Source organism: Anolis carolinensis, chromosome 1 (genome assembly GCF_035594765.1).
Source record: "Anolis carolinensis isolate JA03-04 chromosome 1, rAnoCar3.1.pri, whole genome shotgun sequence".
Lineage (NCBI taxonomy): Eukaryota > Metazoa > Chordata > Lepidosauria > Squamata > Dactyloidae > Anolis > Anolis carolinensis.
In genome coordinates, this window is record NC_085841.1 from 74,348,014 (window position 1) to 74,373,969 (window position 25,956).

Below are 25,956 nucleotides of genomic sequence, written 5' to 3' on the forward strand. Positions count from 1 at the left end.
AAGCATTTGTTTAACTTGGCAGGAGATTATATTGAGTTAGCAAAGGCTGTTTCTCTTTTCATCAGCACTTGTGCTGAACTGCTGGAGTTTTTGGGACTGATAAGAAAAGGTTTTTGGCTGCAACCCTTAAGCCACTTGCCACAGAATTAATTCTGCTGACAGGAAACTAACTGAATGAAGAAAGTTACTGAATATAAATCCTCATAATGCACATATCTACAGAAAACCCATTAAGAATTTTATTGCTTCTACTTTTAAAAATTGTGGAAGACATTATGATTGGTCGTAAGGATCCCACTCCAAAGGACAACAATAGCCAGTGTTGGCAATCTAGCACTATCTGTCTAGAGTAGCATTACCCTTCAAAGAGTGGATAGGCAACAACAAACCATGAAATCCTGAAGGGTTCTGTTACTTTATGGTCTCAAAACCACAGGCATTTGGCATAACTTTTAGAACAAGCCATGACTCAGTGAGCTGGATTTGTTGCCTAGAGAATGTTGGCAGTACCAACCATCTGCAGTGCAGACTCTGCACGTGAACAGGAGAAATCTTGCAAAGGACACAAAATCAGGTCAAGGGCACTTACTGATCACCTCTACAGGATCAGATTATATAAGGCATTGAATAGGCTTTGATGCCTTTTCTGCCTGACCTGAGTCAAACAACAAGAGGGTAAGCAAACCTCTTGTTGTTGTTGTTGTTTGTTCATTCAGTCGATTCTAACTCTTTGTGACCTCATGGACCAGCCCACACCAGAGCTCCCTGTCGGCTGTCGCCACCCCCAACTCCTTCAAGGTCAAGCCAGTCACTTCAAGGATGCCATCCATCCATCTTGCCCTTTGTCAGCCTCTCTTCCTTCTTCCTTCCAGTTTCCCCAGCATCGTTGTCTTCTCCAAGCTTTCTTGCCTTCTTATGATGTAGCCAAAGTACTTCATCTTTGCCTCTAATATCCTTACCTCCAGTGAGCAGTTGGGCATTATTTCCTGGAGGATGGACAGGTTGGATCTTCTTGCGGTCCAAGGCACTCAGAATTTTCCTCCAACACCACAGTTCAAAAGCGTCTATCTTCCTTCGCTCAGCCTTCCTTATGGTCCAGCTCTTACATCCATAGCTTACTACGGGGAATTGCTTTAACTATGTGGACCTTTGTTGCTAGTGTGATGTCTCTATTTTTCACTATTTTATTGAGGTTGGTCATTGCTCTCCTCCCAAGAAGTAAACATCTTCTGATTTCCTGGCTGCAATCTGTGTTAGCAGTACTCTTTGTGCCTAGAAATACAAAGTCTGTAACTGCCTCCACGTTTTCTCCCTCTATTTACCAGTTGTCAAGACAAAAATAAAGAGATGGCATCCTGTGCAAATGACATCTGTGGAATCCAGGTGCCACTTTTCTCCCCCTTGTAATGAAATAGCCTTCTAATCCCTGCCCATTTACCTTGTGATAATGTGCTTTGGACTTGAAGTGGATAGATTCACACAATTTAAGGCATGAATTCTTGGACAGCAATTCCCAGCAGTCTAGAATTTCCAGGTCTTAGGACTTAATCCTGAGTCTCATATCCTTGGCTTGTTCTCTGTTTCTCAGAGCAAGCAGCAGTACTCTTAGAGCATGAGTGTTGCCTTGAGAAACTTGCATGCTTCTTCACTCCCTCTAATTTGTTAGACATCTTGTTTTATTAAAATGGAATCATCTGGACAGCTATGGTTGATGCTTTAGATAACGTTCTTGGTGGCATCAGCAGAAGCTACCTCTTGTAACTTTATCATAGTTAATATCACCAAGCCTTTCATCTCTGCCATTTCAAAAACTCATCCCTACATCTCAGTTATGCACATGGAAATCCCAGATCTATGATAGTCCTGTCCCAACAAACCTACATGAGACCTAGACACCATAGTTAGTGATGGGAGGTGCAGTCAAGCACCTACTGGAGGGATGCCATTTGACCTTTTCTGCTTTAGAGTATTGCTTCTTAAACTGTGGGGTCCTCTTAGCTCAATGGGGTCCTCTTAGCTCAATGTTGGGGTCATGAAAAATTTAGCAACAGTAAGAGCTTTCTGAATGCCATCTAGTCATTTTCATGAAGTGGTTATCAACAACATGCAGTGTTTACAGTGGACTCTGCTGAAAATGTTTCATCTTGACTTCATGAAAAGGAAAATCAGCCTATTTTAGCAAGTCTTGTAAATATTTTATTTTATACTTATTTTATGTATCTATATGGCAAAGGTTGCGTGAAAGTTGTCAGCGGGGATGATGGGTAGCAGAGTGAAATCCAAAAAATTCACCATCCCGGTTCACCTCCTTCTCTCCAGACTGTTTCCCCGTGTGGAAAACAGCACTGGATAAACTCACTCCAGTAGACGAAGTCCAACTGTTGATTAAACTTTATTTACATGAACTATTAACAGATAGAGCAAATTCAGTCCTTTCCTCCATGAGTGCTTGCCGAAAGCACCCATGCACACACACAGCCAATGCTCATCGCTGTTCTCTGCTCTACACAGGAAAAACTCCTCACTCCCTTGCATTCCACAGGAACCAAGATAGTAAGTCCCGGTCAAAACACACTTGACCCCATTGGTCCTGTGATACATCAATCATAGCAGACTCTCATTAACTCCATGATTGCTGAATCCAGATTGATTTTAACATTTCACAATACACAATACCCTGACAAAAGTTTCTTAGGTGGAAAGGGACACAAGTGGGAAAAGTTTAAGAAATCCTGCTTTAGAACAATCCCGCAGCAGGGAAACGAAAAAAAAGTAGACTATTGGCTCAGTCTGTTTTGCAGCTGTCCAGTATTTCTCTCGGTGTTTCTTCCAGAACCACCATGGTGCCTTATGTTGCTGAAAAGCAATCTTATCCATGATGTTTTGCCCAATATCTCTTCAAACCTGGAACTACCTCAAGATTACAATCCACAAACTAGCTTAAGTCACTGATATGAACTTAAAACAATGACTTAAAGTATATTAAAAGGAAGCCATAATAACCTATGTCTATTGCAAATGGCTGCCACACAGAGGCGGTTCAACCACCAGGCCAACTAGGCAGTTGCCTGTGGTGCCATCTTGTTGGGGGCGCCATCGAGGCAACTCCTGTCTCCTGCAGCCTGCCTCCGCAAGGTATTGAACTGCTTTTTCTGTTGATTTGTTGTAAAACATGATGTTTTAGTGCTTAATTTGTAAAATCTTAATGTAATTTGATGTTTAATAGGCTTTTCCTTAATCCCTCCTTATTATCAAACATTTTCGCTTATCCAAAGCTTTTATTTTTCAGTGATTGGTTTTGGGGGTGGGCGCCAAAATTCTGTTCACCTACACTTGAAAAATACCTAGGGCCGGCTCTGCTGCCACATTCTACGTCGCATTGAGTGATTCTCATCCTACAATAAAGAACACAGTTTTCAGTTTTGAATACCTGGTGTAGTCAGTTTGCATTCATTATTCACCTGAACCAGTCAGTCTAAGATAGGGCAGGCTCACTAAATCAAATACTGGATGGTGAATCAGAGTGTAAATAGAATGCATTCATTCAAGCTGAGGGGCTTTCTACACAGGCCTAAAGTCTAAACCTAGAGTAAACCTAGGTTTACTCCAGGTTAAAAAAAATCTGAAAATGTCCAGATCTTTCAGGTGTGGGCCCTGTGGGGAATGAATTGGGATCGCCCTCCATGATCCTAAGGGTCAATCTCCACACCGTTCCATTTTTGGGGGGAGGGGTTCTAGGAGCCTGAAGAACTGGGATGCCACTGCCACATTGCCCTCCCTTGCCCCCTTTTCCATCATTAAACAACTTAAAGGTACAGTTATCTTTCTTGGGGGCTTCAAAACCTCAATTCCTAGAAGCTTCAAGGCACTCTTTTGTGTCTGGAAATGACGCAACAAAGCGTTTGAGGAGGAATTTCCCCCTCCCCTTGGAAATGCTGGTTCCGAAAAGGAACCAGAAATGCCAATTATTCTCGGGACTGAAGGACCCTGAGACTAGGTCCTTTCAAGCTGAGACTAGATTAGGGCTAATATGGAACAAATAGTGGCTTGACAAGGGGGTGCAAATAGATATAAAATTTTCATCTCACAATATTTTGTTGAAGAACCCTGATTATTTGTAGAAGAAGTCTGTTGTGTGCTGCTGTTCTCATATGTGCGACTCCAGTAGCATGCTGCTTGCATAATACATCCCCATGCTATCTGGATCTGAGAATCATTTCTATCACAATCCAGGAGTAATAAATAGCGCTGAGTTCAGTAGGCATTTCTTCCAGTCTGTAGACTTAAGAGGCTGAAATATAGCATGTAAACTAGCTCAAACAAACACTGTAAACTTGGAAACCACTTCCTCTTAGGGAACCCACGTAGATACCATTCATCTAACAGTGATGTGCAGCAACAATGGAGTCTGAACAATAACAGAACTAAAAATTACAGAAGGCATATTAGGAACTTCCCTAAATTTCAAGAGTGTAGAATGGGATTACACCATGTGCAATGGAGTTATAGTCATGTCCCCAGTAGCTCTGCAGTTTTAAAATGTAACACAACTGCAATGTGAAGAAGAAAGAAAATATTTGCTTTGATGAACTTTTCAAGCATTTGAAGTCAACCACAAGGAAGTGGACTCTAAGTGTAAGTAAGATGTGAGCTTTGCTCTGACTGGAAAGAAACGTTAAGTTGTATTTTCTGTGCCCCAATAAGTACAACAGACTCTAAGTTACCCAGAACTTAAGCAATCAGAACTCTAAAAATATTCAAAAAATAATATTTTAAATAAAAAAGCAGTAAAACCGTAATACAATAAGTTAGTTTTTAATTGTCTTGATTTGCTTTTAATTATTATATTTCAATATTAAGATCATGTCAATACAGAATTTATGGTATAGTATCTTATGAAATACAGTGCTAGGCTTGTTTTTAATAGTAAATCTCAAGTAATCAGAAATTACATTTATCTGACATCAATTAATCCCCATAGCTGCTGGTTATCTGGGGGTCTACTGTACTGAGTGTCTGACACGAAGGAAGGCAAAGTTAATGGAAACTGGACAATATTTTTATTTATAATAGAAAGGTATTCTGTTGAAAAGAAGATAAATCCTGAGGATTTTTATGTCTCTTAAATACATAGCTTGAAGATTATTATTTTAAAATTATAGCTCCCTAAAGCTTGCACACAACATGGCTATTCTGGCTCGGATGGATTCTGAGGAGGTGTAATCGCAAAAGCAAATGTTTCCAGTCTCTACTCTTAAATCGCATTGAATCCAACGGAATTTAAGCAACCTGACTGTGAGCAGGCTTGCAAATCCTGCCGACAGGCATGAAGTAAGCCAGCAATGATAGATCTGGGCTGTAGTGACAGAGAACAGAACACAATTAACAGAACTTGGGTCCAATGAGGGCTGCAGATCTCATCCACAACCAGAATCAGCTACTGTCTGTGTATTCAACAGGCTCTTTCTCTGTTCCTCAAATAGGCATAGTGTTGATATTTACTTGGACCAGAAACTGTAGACTGCATTCAGTAAAGTACAAAGCTGTATTTGTATGTGTTTTCCTGTAAAAATTTATGTGGGGAAAAAGAAGACAAGTAGGCTTCTTTTTCTGACTCCTTATTTCTTTTTCCTGCATATGGGTCTTAGTATTTTGCCTTGGTCCTTCCTGCTGAAGAGTTAAAACTGGGGGAATAAAGCAAGAAAGCTATAGATAGAATTCAGGGGGCTAGATGGATGAGTATGCATTTTTAAATATTATTTTTCATTGGTAAACAAATCATTGTTTCACATGGGAATAAATCTAACTGAAATTTGTAATTTGCCTTTAACTATATATATATATATAGACAGCTCCCTCGCAGAAAAAGCAACTTAGAATTGAGCCCCTTTAATTCCCTGAGATGCTTTCTAGGGACATGTTTAACATCTTTATAAATGACTTAGATGAAGGGTTAGAAGGCATAATCATCAAGTTTGCAGATGACACCAAATTGGGAGGGATAACTCATACCCCAGACGACAGGAACAGAATTCAACATGATCTTAACTGATTAGAGAAATAGGCCAAAACTAACAAAATGAAGTTTAACATGGACAAATGCAAGATACTCTACTTAGGCAGAAAAAATGAAATGAAAAGATACAGAATGGGGGACGTCTGGCTTGACAGCAGTACATCTGAAAAAGATCTTGGAGCCCTTGTGGACAACAAGCTAAACATGAGCCAACAATGTAATGAGGTGGCAAAAAAAAGACAATGGGATGTTGGCCTGCATGAATAGGAGTACAGTGTCTAGATCCAGGGAAATTATGCTACCTCTCTATTTTGCCTTGGTGAGACCAATGTGGACAAGCTGGAATGTGTCCAGAGGAGGGAGACTCAAATAATCAAGGGTCTGGAGAACAAGCCCTATGAGGAGCAGCTTAAAGCGCTGGGCATGTTTAGCCTGCAGAAGGGAAGGCTGGGAGGAGACATGATAGCCATGTATAAATATGTGAGGGGAAGTCATAGGGAGGAGGGAGCAAGCTTGTTTTCTGTTGCTTTGGGGATTAGGATGAGGAACAATGGCTTCAAACTATAAGAAAGGAGATTCCACCTGAATATTAGGAGGAACTTCCTCACTGTGAGAGCTGTTCAGCAGTGGAACTCTCTGCCCCGGAGTGTAGTGCAGGCTCCTTCTTTGGAGGCTTTTAAGCAGAGGCTGGATGGCCATTTGTTGGGGGTGCTTTGAATGCAATTTTTCTGCTTCTTGGCAGGAGTTTGGACTGGATTGCCTATGAGGTCTCTTCTAACTCTATGATTCTATGACATACAGTGGTCTTTTAAAAATGCATTGTAGCCATCCCTAGCATGATGCTTCCAGATGTTTGTTTAGGATCACCATATCCCGCAGTCAGCATAATTAGCAAGGTCATGTGAGCTCTGCAAGCTGTCTTCATCTTATTATATGTACGTTTCTTTTTCATACCTGTGAATATCTTTACATGATGAGCTCTTTATATACAGTAGAGTCTCACTTATCCAACACTCCCTTATCCAACGTTCTGGATTATCCAACACATTTTGGTAGTCAATGTTTTCAATATATCGTGATATTTTGGTGCTAAATTCGTAAATACAGTAATTACTACATAGCATTACTGCGTATTGAACTACTTTTTCTGTCAAATTTGTTGTATAACATGATGTTTTGTTGCTTAATTTGTAAAATCATAAACTAATTTGATGTTTAATAGGCTTTTCCTTAATGCCTCCTTATTATCCAACATATTCGCTTATCCAACGTTCTGCTGGCCCGTTTATGTTGGATAAGTGAGACTCTACTGTACATGTGTATCTCAGTAATGATGGAAAGCAAGAAAACCCCCATCAAATTTACAAGAGTGAAATCCACAAATTTGTCTTAAGGGGTGGGTGGTAGCCAGAAAAAAAAATTTCGGGAGGGGTTTTGAAAATTTCGGGGGGGGGGGGGGTTGAACCCCTGACCCACCCGCCCCCCGGGTTCAGACCTGTCAATATCTGCTTGAGATAAGTACCTGGAGGGACTCTTAATTTTTTGCATCTCATAGACTTAGCATGGAGATTTGGTTAACCAGTTAAAATTCACGAGTAAACTAGGTTTTTTTTAACTTGAAATTTTTTTTGGGGGGGGGGGGGGAGTTGAACCCAGGCTACAGGCCTGGGTGGGGTAAATGTCTTGGTGCTTCTATCAAATATACAGAGTAATTAATGTATCGTACCTTGTCTGGAACCCAGGACTTTACTGTTTTATCTTCTTTACTCCTCCTCTATTATGATAAATGTGATATAAAGGCATTTCACTGGACTGACTGCAGCCACAGCTGGAATTCAAGACACACACACACATACTTTGTAGTCTTGACTCTGAAACCAGAGCCTGGATGTGATTAATATGCATACAGGGATCTTGAGACAAGCAACAAGAACAGGAAATCTAATCTGCCATTTTTTCTATATATAGTAAATGCCTAGAAGATAAGCACATAATGGCTTGTATAAATATATTTAAAATGTGTTAGGTAGGCACATATTTTCAATATGTTGTCATGATAAGAACCACATGTAGAACTTGACAAATGATGTGAAACTATGCTGAGGACTTGCCCGTTAAGTTAAAGTTATGCACAGTGTATGTGTGTGTAAATATTTAGCTGGAAGACTGGCCACATGAGAACTCCTTTAGAAGGATCCTGGAGACAGGAAGCCACAAATTATAGCTCTGAAATTTACCATGCTTGTATGTCCACATAAATAAAACCAACTGGAAAGTCTAAAAATATATATAAAAGAATAGAAACTAGAAGGGCAGATCACAGAGAAAAATGATGTAAAAACAATTTCCTTGGCTCAGATCAGAAGACCTAAATTTATTAAAACCTGGAAACACTATCTGGGAATAAACAGTTTCTCCAGCTTTAGTCTGGGGCCTGAAAAAGCAAAACAACATATTTTCATATGAATAATCCCAACAATTATTGGGGATAGGGATGCATAGAATCTGTTGGCTGTGTTGATGTGAATCTCTGCAGCAGTAGTTCCCAGGATTGGTGTGGAATTTGCCTCAGAAGTCATGATCACAATCACCAGAATTGCTATCAGGAATCACTCAATTTACACATTAAATTTGTTCATGGGATGGTGCAGTTTGCTTGGCTGTATAACACTGTATGAATCACTGGTAATTACAGTCTAAGCCATTAATCTTCACTGGTGTGACAAATTCTGTTTGTTTGTGAGTTCTGAGTACTGCAGTGCTCCATAAATTGGTAGTTGAATGCACAATGTTATAATAGATTGACTCTTACTCTCTTGGTAGTGCCATAGCTTCCTAGTAGTAGAACTCTGGTGTGGTGGTGATGGCAGTTGTTGTTGTATGCCTTCAAGTAATTGTTGAATTATTGTGGTTCTACGGGTTTTCTTGACAGGTTTTCTTCAGAGAGCGGCTGCTTATGCCTTCCTTTGAGATTAAGGATTTGTTAATTGCTTGAAGTTACCCAGTGAGTTTCCATGGCCATGAAAAGATTTGAACTCTGGTCTTCAGAACTGTAGTCCAACACTCTTAACTACTACACCATGCTGGCTCCTTTTGTGGGTTGCTACAAGGCATTATTCTGTATCCAGTACTGTTTAATATTTCTATGAAGTCCTTGGGAACAGCTGTCAATCCTTGGGAACTCAAATCCTTTTTATCTCTGGCTCTGCTATGTGTCAGAGATATGTACCTGTTTCTGGACAGTCTTCTTTCTTGCTTTTGTGCCATGTGACTGGCAAAGGAGCCTGGGGGAAGGAGGAGGGGGCTTTCCTCCTTGCTCCTCCAAAGCTCCTTTGCCAGCCATATGGCATGGAACCAGGAAGAGGGACTGTCAATGTGCAGGTAGGTTCCCTGTTGCTGCTGCAGCGACAAGGACACAGAGAGAGTGGCCTTTGGCCACTGCCCAGTGGTGCCAAATCTGGCTTCAGCATGTCTGGGCAGTAGGAACACCCTCCTGCCACCAAGGTAGGCTTAGGACGCTCCTGTCTGGCTACAGTATGAGCTGGAAATCTAAAATTTATCATTACAAAATCCCTAACCAGGGTATCACCAGCTGCCTAAATTAGTTTTGAATCAAACAGTTATTTAATATATTGCTCTTTTTTGTGGTCTAGGAACCAAGCCCTTTTCTCGCTCAGTTATTTCTTTATCTGGCAGCAAATATTCTTTTAAAGAACAAGTTTTTTTAATTTTCTTAACTGAGATATACCTGCAGTTGGACTAATCTCTGTAGAAAAATAATGACTGTAAGGAATACTCTTAGACTGAAATGTAATTCTTGTTTTTTTTTAAACTTCTTAAAAGCTCTTTTAAAACTTTACTGTTTAAATCTCCACAGAACACAATAGAATATTACCTTAAGTAAACGTGCGCAATTGCACTTTGTGACTTAATCCTCATTACTACTAGAACATAATGACTTTTGAGTTTACTTTAGTGATCCCTGACCTCCTATACCTTAACTTGTTACAAAATCTTCTGAGACTGACAGTTAAATTGATAAGTACTATAGCTGCCCATAAAAATACTACTCAAATATGCCATGTTAAACTTTATAATGTGGCTTGTGTGTAATATACCCCTAAGGTTTAATAATCTGTTTTCTCTGTACTCTGTGAGGCAGGAATAAATTATAAGAAAAAATTCAGGCAGTGAAAATGAGTGGGCTCTCACAATACTTTGATGTTTGCAGCACAGACATTAAGTTGATAACATGGTAGCCTCAGCAAGATATACTGGTTGTAAAGCAAGAGTTTAGATAGTAAGTGTTTCAGTTAAATCAGGGAATTATTTCACTTTGGGCTTGCCAGATTCTGGAATAAACTCTGAATTCAAGAAACACATGAAGTAAGGAGGAGAGTCCTGTGAGACTCTTATAACATTTTCAGAAAGCATTTCTTGAACCACTTTTGCATGTCTTCACACATCTGGAATTAGACAAAAGGTTTGTAGGTCCAAAAATTTTATTTCTAGGTTGGATTTTGCCCAATCATAATGCTTGAAATGAATTTTGGTTCTGGCTTTCTCTCTTGCTTTCCATCTTCTGCTCTTCCATTTTGCTTTTTCCATGCCTTTCCCTTCCTCTCCACTGTCCAATCCAGGTTATATCCGTCTCGTTGCTTTGCTTAACGTGGTTGTTGTTGTTGTTGTTGTTGTTGTTGTTGTTGTTGTTGTTGTTGCATGTCTTTAAGTCATTTCAGACTTATGGTGACCCTAAGGTGACGTATCAGGGAATTTTCTGGGACTGAGAGTGTGTAACTTATCTAAGAATAACTCAGTGAGTTTTCATGGCCAAGTGTAGGATTGAACCTTAGTCTCCAACACTCATAGTTCAATGTTCAAACACTATACCATGCTGGTTCTTCTGTCACCCTCCATTATTGTTCTCTCATTGTTACACTTACCTTTCACATACACCTTCTGCTACTTTCTGTTACTCTTGTTCAGTTTCCTAACATTGTGCACTTCTCACTATCTCTCAACCTTGCTTTACCTTCTTTTCCCTGTCTCCCACTTCTACTGTACTCCTCCTCATCTTTCTCTGACCCTCATCTCTTCTCTGCTTCTCCTCACAGCTTTTTCTGTCTGCCATTTTCAGTCCAACCCTGAACTGGACTATATTGGGCTGCTCACCTCTGTTGCAGTTCTTATACCTGTTATAACTCTGGATTATCTCTGTAGCTGGCTAACTAGTACACACATGGTGACTTTCCACTATTCAAACATCCAGTTTTGCATAATTTACAGCTACTCCAGGGAATCTTTGCTGTTTGGAGAGGGATGTGAGTCAGTATGGTAAGCTCTAGCAGTTTCTTAGAGGAGGCCAGTAAGTTTCATCAAGAGAACTGGAGATTTTAAAGATGTTGCCAAATCTTTAAATTCACTCATGATGTGGCAGTATGTTATCCAAATGACCCAATTTAATCGTGGAATCCTTTCCTTGTTCGTATCTCTACTTCAAGCAAAAACCATTAAGATCAACAATACTTGTGTACTTTCATGATAGGGCCTTTCATGATAGGAACACATTAAGATTTTACAAATTAAGCACTAAAACATTATGTTTTACAACAAATCAACAGAAAAAGCAGTTTAATACCTTGCGGAGGCAGGCCACAGGAGACAGGAGTTGCCTTGATGGCGCCCCCAACAAGATGGCGCCACAGGCAACTGCCTAGTTGGCCTGGTGGTTGAACCGCCTCTGGGTGGAGGTGTCCACTTACAAAGACAGCCTCCAGCCTCCACAAACAGCTTTAACCCACTGTGTTGGGGTGCTACCAAAGCCCTCCCACTGACATTGCAGGTTACAGTGAGTGCCACATCCCAGGGTTCCTTTTTATTTCCTTTAGTGTGGAATTTGTATGACCCCACCCACAGCTTCTCCCTTAACCCTTTCTCTCTAAACATACTACAGAGAGAGGTTTGGGGAGAATGCACTATGATTTATAGGAGTCGTAGGGACTGGGATGTATAGTTTGCACACAGCAACTGAACATACTAGAGAGAGATGTTTGGGGAGAATTCACCATGATTTATAGGAGTTGTAGGGACTGGGATGTATAGTTCGTTTGCAATCTAAGAGCACTCTGAACCCCACCAACAATGGACCTGGAACTAACTTGGCACACAGACCCAACATGGCCAACTGTGCATACTGGTGGAGTTTGGTAGCATTGACCCAATATTTTTGGGGATTGTAGTTCACCCACATCCGTATGCATTTTCTAATAAAATTCATAAAAAAACAAAAGCAAAGACTGAGTTTTTCCCTCAGAAATAGAGCAACATATGACCAAACTGATATTACCTAATATCCAAAAACAAACAATGCCCTTTTCAAATAACCTGGGCATTGCCAGGTACCCAAGCTAGTATATATATAGGTTATCTGAAATGTACCAAATGTCAATGTTAAAATAGGTTTAAGTTACCAACAACATTTGAATACATATAATTAAGAATAATAAAAGTAATTTAGAAACAGTACAATCAAAATGAGTACAGAATCCTATTATGGGGGCCTTTCTTTAAAAACATTTGCTTCTCAAAGACCTCCTGGCACTAAAAAGAAAAGATTGTGCTGCTCATAGAAGAACAGCAAGGAGAAGAGTTTTCTGTAATATCACAACTTTCTTCCACTTTGGATCCCAGATGATTCACAATATAGGTTAAAACAAAATACAGTTAAAATAATTGATAACATAAACATTAAAAATAATAAACAAATACTTTAAAAACATTGATTCAGAAGTTCAAAAGACAATTAAAACAAGTGAACTCTCTTAACTCAAAAATAAAATAAAAATACAATGCTCCCCTACGTTTTCTCCTGTAAATTGGATACTTCCTAACACAACCTCCCATCTTTTTTTTTTTTTTTTTTAAAAATAAAGATGTGTGTAGCTTGTCTTGACATTTTTGACTCAGAAACTATCATAGAGTTTCTGGGTCTGAAAGTGTGTGATACAGTGGGTTTTCATGGCCAAGTGGGGAATTGAATCCTGGTCTCTAGAGCCATAATTCCACACTCAAGTCATTGCTTCATGCTGGCTCTTGAGAATGGTAACTAATACTCCTCCACGTCTCCCTAAACTGCACATCCCAGAAGTTTATAGTGTGCTACAATGGCAATTAAACTAAAAGGATAGTGCTATAACCAAGTAATGTGAAATGGCTACATATTGGAAGGTTCCAGTCTTTGAATACCATACTTCTCCAGCAGTTCTTTTAGTTGCTTGTTAGTTTATATAAGGGGTTCAATTTTACTATGCTATAGTATAGAATGGGACTTGTGCATTTGCAGATGTTGGTGTCATTAGGTGGGTGTCCTGGAACTAATCGCAGTGGATACTGAGGGTCTATTGTAGGGAACGAGATTCAGGCCCCATCTACACATGCTGTAAAATCCAGAATGATATGGATTATAAAGAGGTGGCAGTTAGAAAATACACACCCCTAATGTGCATCCATATGGAAAACATGTTTTTAAAAAGTCAGGAGAAAGTCAGATATTGGCAATAAAATGCAGAACAGGAATTTGGGAGGAACATATGCAGCGCTCATGAAAAACGCACCCCCTTTGAAAAATTCACATAAAGAAACCAGATACAACACTCTCAGGAACACCTTTACCCTCCCTCCTCAAGAAGAAATAACTTTTCCCTTTTTGTTTTTGAGTTGGAAGATGAACTCCATTGCAGTTCAAAACATTTCTCCAAAAGGAGTAAGAAAAAAGTCCTTCTGTTCAATCAGTTTGGCTTGAGGGGAGCTTTGTGGATATCACAGAAGCTTTTTAGTGGTTCCCAGCACATGTGTGGAGACTCTCCAGAGTGGAACTGGATTTCTTTAATCCACATTCTGATCTGGATTATGTGGCTGTGTAGAAGCAGCCTCAGACAAATTGAAACACTTCTAAATTCCATTGTTTTCTAACTTCACATTGGAATAAAATACTTGACCATGACTGCATTGTTACATATTTTAAATTCCTGAATTATTAAGAAAATGTTTAATAAACTTTATATTTAGAATCACACTGCCACAAGATGGTTGAGAAGCAATACTACAAGCTTTCTAGCCCACTGATGCATCTATTGTCAATCTTCTTAATCAGCCTTAAGCAAAGAAGAATTGTGTGAAACAGCAAAAAGAAAAAAAAGAAAAAAAAGAAAAAAAGTAAAAAAAAGTATACTGCCACCCTGAGGAAATAAATGGTCCCAGAACAAATTAAGTCTGAATTCTCTTTAGCAGTCAAAATGGCTAAACTGAGACTGTCATATAAAACTTGGCTTACTATAAAAAACAATAATGCTTGATGAGGTGGAAAGCAGCAGGAAAAAGAGGAAGCCCATATTCCTGGTGGATTGACTCAATTCAAGAAGCCATGATCCTGTATCTGCAAGACCTTTAGATCAGGGGTCCTCAAACTTTTTAAGTGGAGGGCCGGTTCATGGTCCCTCAGATTGCTGAAGGGCCAAATTATCATTAAAAAAAAACAACGAACAAATCCCTATGCACACTGCACATGTCTTATTTGTAATGCAAAAAAACCCCCAACAACATTTATTTACTTACTTATTTATTTATTTACTACATTTATACCCCACCCTCTCTCACCCCGAAGGGGACTCAGAGTGGCTTACAAGTTGTATGTACATACAATATATTATGTTATTAGCATAGCACAATATTAGCATTATATATTACTATCTGGTACTATACTATACATTTAATATATAATATATAATTAATATTATTATATTATACCATATTATTATATTGTATTATTATTATTAGCCGCCCTGAGTCCCCTATTGAGTGAGAAGGGCGGGGTAGAAATGCTGTAATAAATAAATAAATATTGTGTTGTATCTATATTTATAAAAGGGTAATGAAATTTCGGCCTAGGACAAAACAACAAAACTACACATCCCAGAAACACTAAACTTGGCAGCACAACCCCTCATCCATGCCTCTATGTTCATACAACAAAAAGAAAAGAAAAATAAAGTCCTAATTAGAGGGAGAGGAATAATTGTTTTTATCCAATTGCTGCCAGTTAGAAGGCTAACCTCTGCCCATTTGGTCTCCTAGCAACCCACTCAGCCCAGGGGACAGGCAGAGTTAGGCCTCACTTAGGCCTCTTCCACACTGCCTATAAAGTACAGATTATCAGATTTGAACTGGATTATATGGCAGTGTAGACTCAAGACCCTTCCACACAGCTATATAACCCATTTAGAATCTTATATTATCTGCTTTGAACTGGATTATCTTGACTCAACACTGCCATATAATCCACTTTAGTGTGCATTTTATCCAGCTGTGTAGAAGGGGCCTCATACTTCACCACAGCAATGCGTGGCCGGGCACAGCTAGTTACATTATAATATTATCATCAATATTATATGTATACACAATACATCATATTATTACCATAGCACAATACCTAGTAAATGAAAGAACAATATAATATTTTAAATAAAAACAATTTTAACCAACATACTGTAAACCTATCAGGATTTCATTGGGAATTGAGGGCCTGCTTCTGCCCAAGGTAATTAGGATTGTTGTTGTTGTGTGCCTTCAAGTCATTTCAGACTTTGGGTGAGCCTAAGTCTAAAACTGAGGGCGGGGGCCAGGTCAATGACCTTGGAGGGCCGCATCCGGCCCCCGGGCCTTAGTTTGGGGACCCCTGCTTTAGATGATGAGTGACTTGCAAGGATTGCCATAAGTTGAAGTCCACATGACTGCAGTCAACAATAACCATCTAAGTTAATGTGTGTGTTGCTCAGCCTGTGTGTAGCTTTAAAATGTATGCAAACTATTGGGTTCAACACAGGGAAAGCCGTTTAATATAACTGCATCTCAGGGTAAGAAAACACAGAAGAAAGCCCAGTTTTCCCTTACATTCCTGCAGTGCAGACACCTGCAGCTGGTGGAACCAACAGTGGATATCTTGATAGCCATCTGGTATTCCTCAGACTTAGATGGCCTAGGGATGTGGGGTGGCTGTCACCTCCCACTCTCTCATACTCTGCCATTGCCAGCTACAGTGGGTATGAGTGTATGAAACTTTATTTATAGACCGCCCATTCTCCCCAAGGGGTACAATGGGCCCTACCTTCTGCTTATCCATAGATATTCCTGCTTATGTGCCATGTGACTGGCAATGAATGTGTAAGGAGTGAGGGGGGCATTGACTATAAATAAGGGGGCAGTGGAACCATAAGAAAGAGGAGAACTTTTTAAAAATAGTACCTACACACGTGTTTCTCTGTTGTGTAACATAGAGCTTGAGTTAAAGTCACAATAATTACTTTATTTTCCCAATGAACACACAGAATGCAAGTTATAAGAGGTAACAGATACTGTCATGGAGTGACAAAAAAAATCAGGTGTGTTAGGGTGCCCCCTACTGGTAATACCTTGTATGAAAGTTAATTTATCATGTAATTTAATTTATCAGGAAAGGAAAATTGATCATAAAATAGTTATTACAATTTTTTTCTGGATAGGGGAAGGAAAAAGGAAAAGCTGTTGTCTTGTGGAGTGGAATTGACTCTATTGCAAAACTTGATCCCCCACCCCATCCCCTATCCCACCAGCCATGGCCATTTTTTTTTTTACAAAAGAAGGATAAATTAAAGGGGAATAATGATGTGTTAAAGTAAAAAAAACAACAAAAAACCAAACCAAACAAGCTCAGAATCCAATACGTCACATCTTGACCTGTTTTTGAAAAGCACATTTCACCCCCCCCCCCCCACACACACACTTTCTTATCTATTCTGTGTCTGTCCCACTGAAACATTATTGGCTCCAGGTAGCATGTCCCAAGATTTAAGGTGCGAGAAAATAAATCAAGCCAAAAGCCAAACAATTAAAAGAACAACAAAACCTGAAATAGCTTGAAAGACCAACAACAGAAGAATGGATTGTCTTATGGTTGTCTTTCATACCATTTTTATACATTTTAAGTACTGTAATACTTTCAAATTGTATCTAAAAGTGTATTTTAGTGGTCTGTGACTCCACAACAAAGGGTAAAAATTATATACTGCTTTTATATTCTTTTACATTGTTTTGATAGTATTTATTGTTTATTGGTTTATTTTAGTATGCATTTCATCTCTGACCTAATGGGCTGTTGACTGCAATAAAAGGTTTTTTTTATTATTATTATTGTTAAGGGTACCAGTTACTCTTTAGTGTTGTAGGTAGCACTTTAGCAGTTTAGTTTCAGTGTTTCAATTTAATGTTTTAGTATTGTGTTTTTAGTTTAATTATACACACACACATTCTTTTTTTCTTTTGTCCTGATTAGTATTACCATGATTGTAAATTAGATCTTGTTACCAGAACAAACAAACAAACAAATAAATAATAACAACAAAATCTGATCATTTTTCCTTTATTTCATACTAGAAAAAAAGTTTCCTAATGATGCTGAGAAAGCTTTGTGACATTAAAACTGCATGCATGTTGAAAAGGAGAGTTTTACAGTAGGGAAATATTTTTATTTTTAAAAACTGGTGGGTGGATTTGGCTTCAATTAGTATTAGAGTAGCAATTGGGGATAAGTGGCTCTGAGGGGGCGCAAGGTCAGTGGGGTAAGCAAGTGGCTCACAGTTAGCTGTCTGAATCACGACACTCAGAAAAGATCTTCTGCGTGTCATGGAGCTGGCTGAGTCATCCATCAAATTCACTGTGTGTGGGTCTGAAACCAGAGCAGAAGTGGGGTAGACCGTTTAGCTGTGAGTCATAGAATCATAGAGCGGGAAGGGAACATATAGGTATTCAAATCCAGCCCCCTGTTCAATGCTCAATCTCCTGCCAAAGCATCCCCAGCCGATAGGTATCCAGACTCTTTTTTTTTGAAAATGTCCAAAGAATTAGACCTAGCAACTCAAGGTAGTTGTTTCAATGGCTGAACAACTCCCATGATCAGGAAATTCCTTCTAATGTTCTGTAATAATTAACCCTCCTGTAATGTAAAACCTTAGACCTATACTGATTCCCTTTGGAATCAGAATACAAACCTACACCCTCCTCTTTGTGGCAACTTTTGAAGCATTAGTGTGATCACGCCACCTCTCAATCTTCTCTTCATCTAATTCAGTGGTTCTCAACCTGGAGTCCCCAGATGTTTTTGGGCTTCAACTCCCAGAAATCTTGGAAAAATTACATTTTGGAACTTCTCAAAATCCCTAAGTCATCATGGTCATGAGACATACCAGTAAGGAAATTCTGGGAATTGTGGTCCAAAATTTAAATTTTCTCCTGATTATTGTATCTAAGTAAGAATGTACGTGTCAAATTTCTACCTTGCAATTTCCCTCCAGCATATAACAATGAGAGTGATTGTTATATTTGTTTGTATTTTATTTATTCCATAGCTTTATTTCATCTGTTTTATTTTATTCTCTAGATCCATGTTCACTATACTAAATGGTCAGAGGGAGCTTTATTAAAAATGGTAAACTGGCTGGGATTTCTGGGAGTTGTAGGCCAAAAACATCTGGGATTGAGAACCACCAAACCTCTACATGTTTCGCTCCTTCAGCCTTTCCTCATATGCTTTGTTCTTCATAGTTCTTTTCCTTTCTCTGAACCTGCTCCATTTTGCCTATATTTTTCCTTAAAATAGATGCCCAGAATTAAATACAGTACTCCAGATGTGGTGTGACCAGTACTGGGTATAGGTAGACTACTACTTTCTTTTACTTGAAAACTGTGCTTCTATTAATGCAAGCTAAGATACGTAGTATTTGCAACTCACTGTTGGCTTTGTACTATACTTCCAGAATAGCACAGCTACAGTATATTAGAAGTTGTAGTCCAAAAAGTAACTTTTCGGAATTACTTCAGAAGCACTGAATTAGACAGATTGTGAGGTTTGTTGGTTGGTATGGCTTTGGGTTGTTGTTATGCCAACAAGCTCCCTTGCTCTTGCTTGCCTACTCATGATTTTCCACCAGTTTCCTCTTGGGTAATCTTTCATTGCCGCTAATTTGAGTAAGAAGAGTTTCCTGTCTCAGTTGAGAAGGTTAAGAAAGTGGCAGCATTGGAGGTTTCTCTTGAATTCCCAACTCCAGGGTATGTGAATTGTGCTCTTTTTCAAGTGTACAAAATACTGTTCTGGTGCTTATCAGGGAAATATAGCCAATCTGACATTATGAGGATAGTTAATACTAGGTTAATTTTAATCAGTTTCGTTTTTGTCAGTTTTCAGTTTTCAAAGAACGGCAACATTTCCCCTTTTCCTTAGGTTAGGCATTATGAATGTCTGGCTGAAGGATGGTCCAAACAATACTAAACACTTTCAATGTTTGTGTGTTCCGAAGAAAAGAGATTTACAGCCAGATTTTATACAAGTTTATCCAAAAGTTATCTCTACAGTTTTAAATAGGGCTTTCTCTTAGCTAAGGATGTCCTGGGCTGTAGCTGTAATCACGTATATTAAAATTAAGGAAATAGACAAGCGTTTAATTTTGTGTGAATTGTGTTCTCCTCTCTGTGCTTCTATTCTGGGAAAATATGCACCAGTTATCTACAAACTAGAAATGACAGTGTGAAACTCCAGAATATTGAACTGGACAGATATGCATGCCATTATAGCTATTTTAATAGATGCTGAGGAATAAATAAGTCGGGAATAAATATTTGCCAGTGGTTATAGTCTTTCAGCACCCTGACTTACCTTTCTATTGATCTAATTGCTTTTGAAAATTGGTGCCAGCATGTTGCAGTGGTTTACATGTTACTGGATGACCATGGGCAAGTCACGTTCTCAGCCCCAGAAGCCCCATGATAGCATCCCTTTAGGCAGGGGTTCTTAACTAGGGATCCACAGAGTCCTAAGATTTCAGGGGTCTGTAAGCTTCAAACTGAAAAAAAATCAACATATTATCTTTATTTTTTCTGACCTCTAACTGAAGCATGGGGTGCCTATCTACCACGATATTCTGAGAAGTGGTATGTGGGTTTTACCTGACTGGCAAAGGGGACTGTGAAACAAACCAAAAAAAATAATAATTGGGGGGGGGGGGGGCGGTTAAGAACCTGTCTTATTTATTTATTTCCAACATTTATTTCCCGCCCTTCTCACCTGAATGGACTCAGGGCGGTCATCATAATTTGGACACAACTTTAAGAAACAGAATAGCAACACTGAATTATACATGGATCCTGTATTTACATGGGTAGGTTTCTTGTGCCCCCAAAGGCTGAACCTTTATCATTGTCATACTCATGTTTGGTTTTTGTTTTATTTTGTAGTTCCCACCTTAATTGGCAATGAAAAAACTAAAGAGCATTAGGTTTCATTTTAATTTGGTGAAACAACACTGGAAACGTGTAGCATGTTTTATTATATTTCTATTTAAAAGTATACAAAAAGGGTACTTTAAAAAATCTGATGAGCTTTCTTCAACAGATCCTCCTAGCTATTTTTGTTATTCATTTGCTTCTACCGAGCTTTATATTCTCCATTCTAGCTCACACCATGTTAGGGCCCTTCCATACAGCCATATAACCCAGAATATCAAGGCAGAAAATCCCACAATACAGTATCTGCTTTGAACTGGGTTATCTGAGACCACACTGCCATATATTCCAGTTCAAAGCAAAAAATGTGGGATTTTTTTTCAGCTGTGTGGAAAGGGCCTTACTCTGTTTTCAAAGTAAAGGCTGCTTTTTATACTGTCTTCCTTCTTTTTCACTTCTCATGTTCTGTATAGTTAGAAGAGCAGGAGTTCAAGAGGATAAATCCTAACCATTAGCTTCTATTGTTGTCATATCAACTGACCATACAACAATGTACTTCAGAAAGTAATGATCAGGCAGTAGCCATAACATTGCTTGCCATCTCCATTTTAAAAAGGAGTTCATAAATTGGATATGTACACGGATCAAATTTTCTGAATTGCATGATGATATTTTGTGTTTGCTATAGTTCTCAGGAAAATGAACTAGAGTAGCAGGTTGATGGGGGAATAAATCAGTGAATAAAATAGTAATAAATTATTCACCCCCTTTAAAAACTGATTTTTAAAAACACAAATCCAGTTTTTTAAAAAAATATATATATAACTAATCAAAACAACAAAGATGCTTGTGACACCATGAAGACTAACAGGGTTTAGTAGGCAATAGGCCAATTTAACTGATGTGCAGAATGTAGACTCACCTGGCAGATACTTATCTAATTAGCTTGAAGGAGATGGTGTGTGGGAACAGAAATATAAAAAGCACCGAGATTGGTGATAAACATAACTGTAGCTATTTAAGAAAAAAAAGAGGTGGAATGCTAGTAGCATACATATCCTAAAAGTACCAGATCGTTTTGGCTCTTGGAAGTTAAGCAGAGTCAGCTCTGGTTAGTACTTGGATAGGAGACTGAAAATTAATACCTGGTGCTGTAGTTTATACTTCAGACAACAGAACTATTAATACCAAGATAACCATATAAAATTTGAGGTCATCAAAGGCGACTTGATGCTACTTATAGTTCAAGGATAAAATAGAGAGAAAGAAAAGTGCTATTCAAAGTGGTGATCCCTGGACTACTGCTTGTTCTTTAGCCATTGGCTCTTGAATCAGGTAAATTTCCAAGAAATAAATACAAAAAATATAGTCAATAGGCACAAATATAGTACTGGCTCTTGGCACAATGGAGAAAACCGAGGAAATAGAATAAAATGTAGAGAAAATTATGTTAGCAGTGTGTTGGGGGAAAACGTTGGGTATGGACAACTTTGCATAGATTAGTTGATTATCTTTCATACTGAAAGATTATTCAAGATACAGTTGATAGAGCTGAACCCCTTGATGAAATCCTGTTCACCAGTTTTATCCCGTCCCCTTGATCTGGTCATGTAAGTGTGATTTATTGTTATAATTGTATTATTTTACTTTGTTTAATAATGTGTATTATGTTGTTATGTAATGTTTGTGTTGCTTTTATGACTGTAAACCTCCCTGAGTCCCATCTGGGAGATAGGGCGGTATATAAATAAAGTTTTATTATTATTATTTATTATATACTGGATTTTTATCTGTAGTTTTTTTTTAAAAAAAAATTGCAAGCATCATCATTATCTTGAGGCCAGAAATAGACTATCGCAAGAAACAAAAATGTACTGGGCATTGCTATCAGTGACTGATATATATTCTGTCGGTTTTAGATTGAGAGGTGTATGAACTCCTGATGCTATTGATGACACTGTAGGGCTCTGTGATTGTACCTACAGTTTAATCATGGGGACAAAGTTGTTTTTCTGCACTTGCATTTGGCTGCTTTGTCTGGTATCTTTCTGGTGAAGTTGGTTGTTGTTGATGCATACTTTCCAATCTCACCACCTACAAGTGCTTAAATATCTGCTAAACGCAGTCACGCTTCATCAATCTGTTGATGTGGGCTGGAGTCCATAAAGGCAAATGTCTTTAAATAGTTGTAAAACTCTTCACTGTTATTGAAGCAACTGATTGACTTGGACATCATTCCCCAAACCCAAAGATGTCTAACTAGTAGGTATTTTTTTTACAGAATACGTAGAATAATGTTAAGAAATTTGTTTTTTAAACAAATCAGTGGCCCTAATAAATCCATCAAATTATTTCCTTTTCTATGCAGATGAAGAACCATTATGATCATTTCTAAAAGTGAATCTTTATACTATATATCTATGAAACACTGACCTTTCATTTTTATGGGAATGAAATGAATACCTCTAGTATGACCACTAACTACTTGACTTATATGTGGCTCTGGGAGTTTAGACAAACATATCAATTGAGCACAGTACAGTATGTAACAATCTTTCATTGTAGTGCTGTTTTTTTTAAAATGCTCAGTAAACAGCTGGTATACATTTAAGGGGGTACTTGGTATACAAATTCTTTGGCTACTTGGTATACATTTTTTGTGTGTTTTGTACCCTAGTGGAACTGATCCATACTCCCAGTGCAGAGTGTGGCAGGTGTCTCTTGCTTTGATTCATGAAAACCAATCACAGGATTACAGGATACACCTACACTGTAGAATTAATGTAGTTTGACACCACTTTTATTGCCATAGCTCAGTGAACCCATTTACTTTATAGAATATCAAGGATTCTCTAGCAGCAAGCACAGGAATCTATATCTAGAGCATCCTGACAGGATGCAAATCTTTCTTCATTTTATTCTTGCATGCATGAGTGAAAATTCCAAATTCACAGATGACCATCCAATTCTGTTCATACACCATCATCTTTCAAAACAGCATATTCTACTGCAGAACAGCTAGTTCAGCCAGGAGATTCTTCCTGATGTCCAGACAGAAAGGATTGTCTTATAATTGAAATCCATTTTTTTCAGGCCCTACCTCCTTGATCAGCAGAAAAACATATTGTTTCATTTTCTTCTTAATTTTTATCACTATACTTTTGGATATTTGAATATGGTTTTAGTATCTGTTTTTTACCACCTCTTAATCTTGCACATTTAACATATCCAACTTCCTCAACCATTTCTTTTAAAACCTCCTCCTCCTCCTCCTCCTCCTCCTCCTCCTCCTCCTCCTCCTCCTCCTCCTCCTTCTTCTTCTTCTTGGATTGCTGTGTGTTTTCTGGGTTGTAGGGCCATGTTCCAGAAACATTCTTTCCTAACGTTTAGCCATGATCCAGACGCATCCTTTCCTAACGTTTCACCTGCATCTATGGCAGGCATCCTCAGAGGTTGTGAGGTATGTTGGAAACTAGGCAAGTGGGATTTATATATCTGTGGAATATTCAGGGTGGGAGAAAGAACTCTTGTCTGTTTGAGGCAGGTATGAATATTTCAATTGGCTACTTTGATTAGCATTGAATAACAGTTTGTCTTCAAGATCTGGCTTCAAACAGACATGAGTTTTTTCTCCCACCCTGAACATTCCACAGATATATAAACCCCACTTGCCTAGTTTCCAACATACCCTACAACCACTGAGGATGCCTGCCATAGATGCAGGTGAAACATTAGGAAGGGATGCGTCTGGATCATGGCTATACAGTCTGGAAAACTCACAGCAACCCAGTGATTCTGACCATGAAGGCCTTCGACAACAAATTGTTTTTATTTATACCCTGCTTTTTCTCTCCATAGGGAGACTCAAAGCATTAGAATACAACACTTCACTTTTTTTTACAAGAAGGAAGATCTTGGTCACCTTCCTTTTTCAACTGCTATATCGAGAACTGGACACAGTATTTCTGTAAAAGTTTCACCAAAGCAGACTAGAGCAGTGGTTCTCAACCTTGGGTCCAAGGAGAATGGTGTAAAGTAGAAATAAAATATCAAAATGGTTTTTAAATTTCCACTATCGCGTTCAAATTAGTTCTAGCTGTTTATGTAATACTGTCTCTGAAGTAATAATAATATCAATTATTCAAACATAAGTAAAGGTTTCTACGGACAATGCCGGCTCTTTGGCATAGAAATAGAAATGAGCACCAGCCCCCAGAGTCGAACATGACTGGACTTTATGTCAGGGGAAAAGCTTTACCTGTGTGTGTGTGTGTGTGTGTGTGTGTGTGTGTGTGTATATATATATATATATATAATCATAAAGAACATATAGACATGTATATTTCTAGGCTGTGTTAGTCAAAATGTTAGAGAACCTCTCTCCTACAGACCCAACCGGGTACTCATTCGTCCATGTATGCAGCACAGCATACATGGATATCAAAAGGCAAAATTGTCCATAATCTCTAGTAAAACAGGTAATCTCGGGTAAAATTTCCTTGTTTCGGGAAGTCCTTCTTTAGGTTGTGTTCCTTTAAATAAAGTTTATTTATTTACTACATTTATACCCTGCCCTCTCTCACCCTGAAGGGAACTCAGAGCAGCTTACAAGTTATATGTACTTATATTATATTATATTTTATTATATTATTAGCATAGCACAATATTATCATTATATATTACTATATTGTACTATACCACAATACTGTAGTATTATTACATTTAATATATATATATTACATTTAATATATATAATTAATATTATTATATTGCAATATTATTACTATGTATTATTATTAGTATTACTATGTTGTTGTTTTGCTCTTCTTTTGGCAGTAGTCTATAATTCTTCTCACTCGTCAACAGTCGTATGTTGTTTCAAATATAATGCTGTCTCTTAGTCTTAATTGCTCGTGTTTAGGTCTGTTCCAATTCAATGTGTGTCAGTGCTACTTGTATTATGTCATCGAATATACATAGCTTTGTTTGTCCATTCAAGCTGCAAGTGGATCTCAACCTGGGGTCCCCAGATGTTTTTGGCCTTCAACTCCTAGAAATCCTAAGAGTTGGTAAACTGGCTGGGATTTCTGGGAGTTGCAGTTCTAAAACATCTGGGAACCCCAGGCTGAGAACCACTGGACTAGAGTGATGATATTGATATGGTCAGACACTGTATTTCTGTCAATAGTCTAAAATTGCTTTAGTCTTTTTTCCAACATTCTTTTTGCTTCTATATGTCACATTCTTCCAAATGTTTGCTTCCAGTATTTAGTAATCTTCCTCCTCCTTTGCTGTCATTTTTCGATTTTCCTGATTAGTCCAGATGGGCGTCAAGCTGTTATTCTGTTGTGTTTTGTCTTCCAGTATGGCAACCATCTTGCACTTGCTGCAAGTACAGCTTCCTATATCAGCATGCAGGAAAACAAACATGGCATAGATACTGCAGTCCACTACAGCATCTCTAATGCTATCCATATCTCTTTGTCCTAAATACAGCACTTCTGCATCTCCACTAGTGTCTCCAGCTAAAAAGTCAATACAAAATGTTCGTGGTTACTGTCATGTTTCATAAATGCCTTCCCATGTGCTTGCAGGACTTAGGGTGTCAACAGATATAGAGACTGCTCACTCTA

General features: G+C 38.4%; 1 protein-coding gene across 1 annotated transcript in view; it reads left to right on the forward strand.

The window, feature by feature from the left end:
• The first annotated feature begins 19,104 nt into the window (after nucleotides 1-19,104).
• Nucleotides 19,105-25,956, forward strand: part of ipcef1 (interaction protein for cytohesin exchange factors 1) — a 52,403-nt gene continuing 45,551 nt past the window's right edge. Inside the window, exon 1 of the mRNA XM_008123706.3 lies at nucleotides 19,105-19,153. The gene's annotated coding sequence lies outside the window, so the exon portion shown is untranslated. The remainder of the gene's footprint in view (nucleotides 19,154-25,956) is intronic.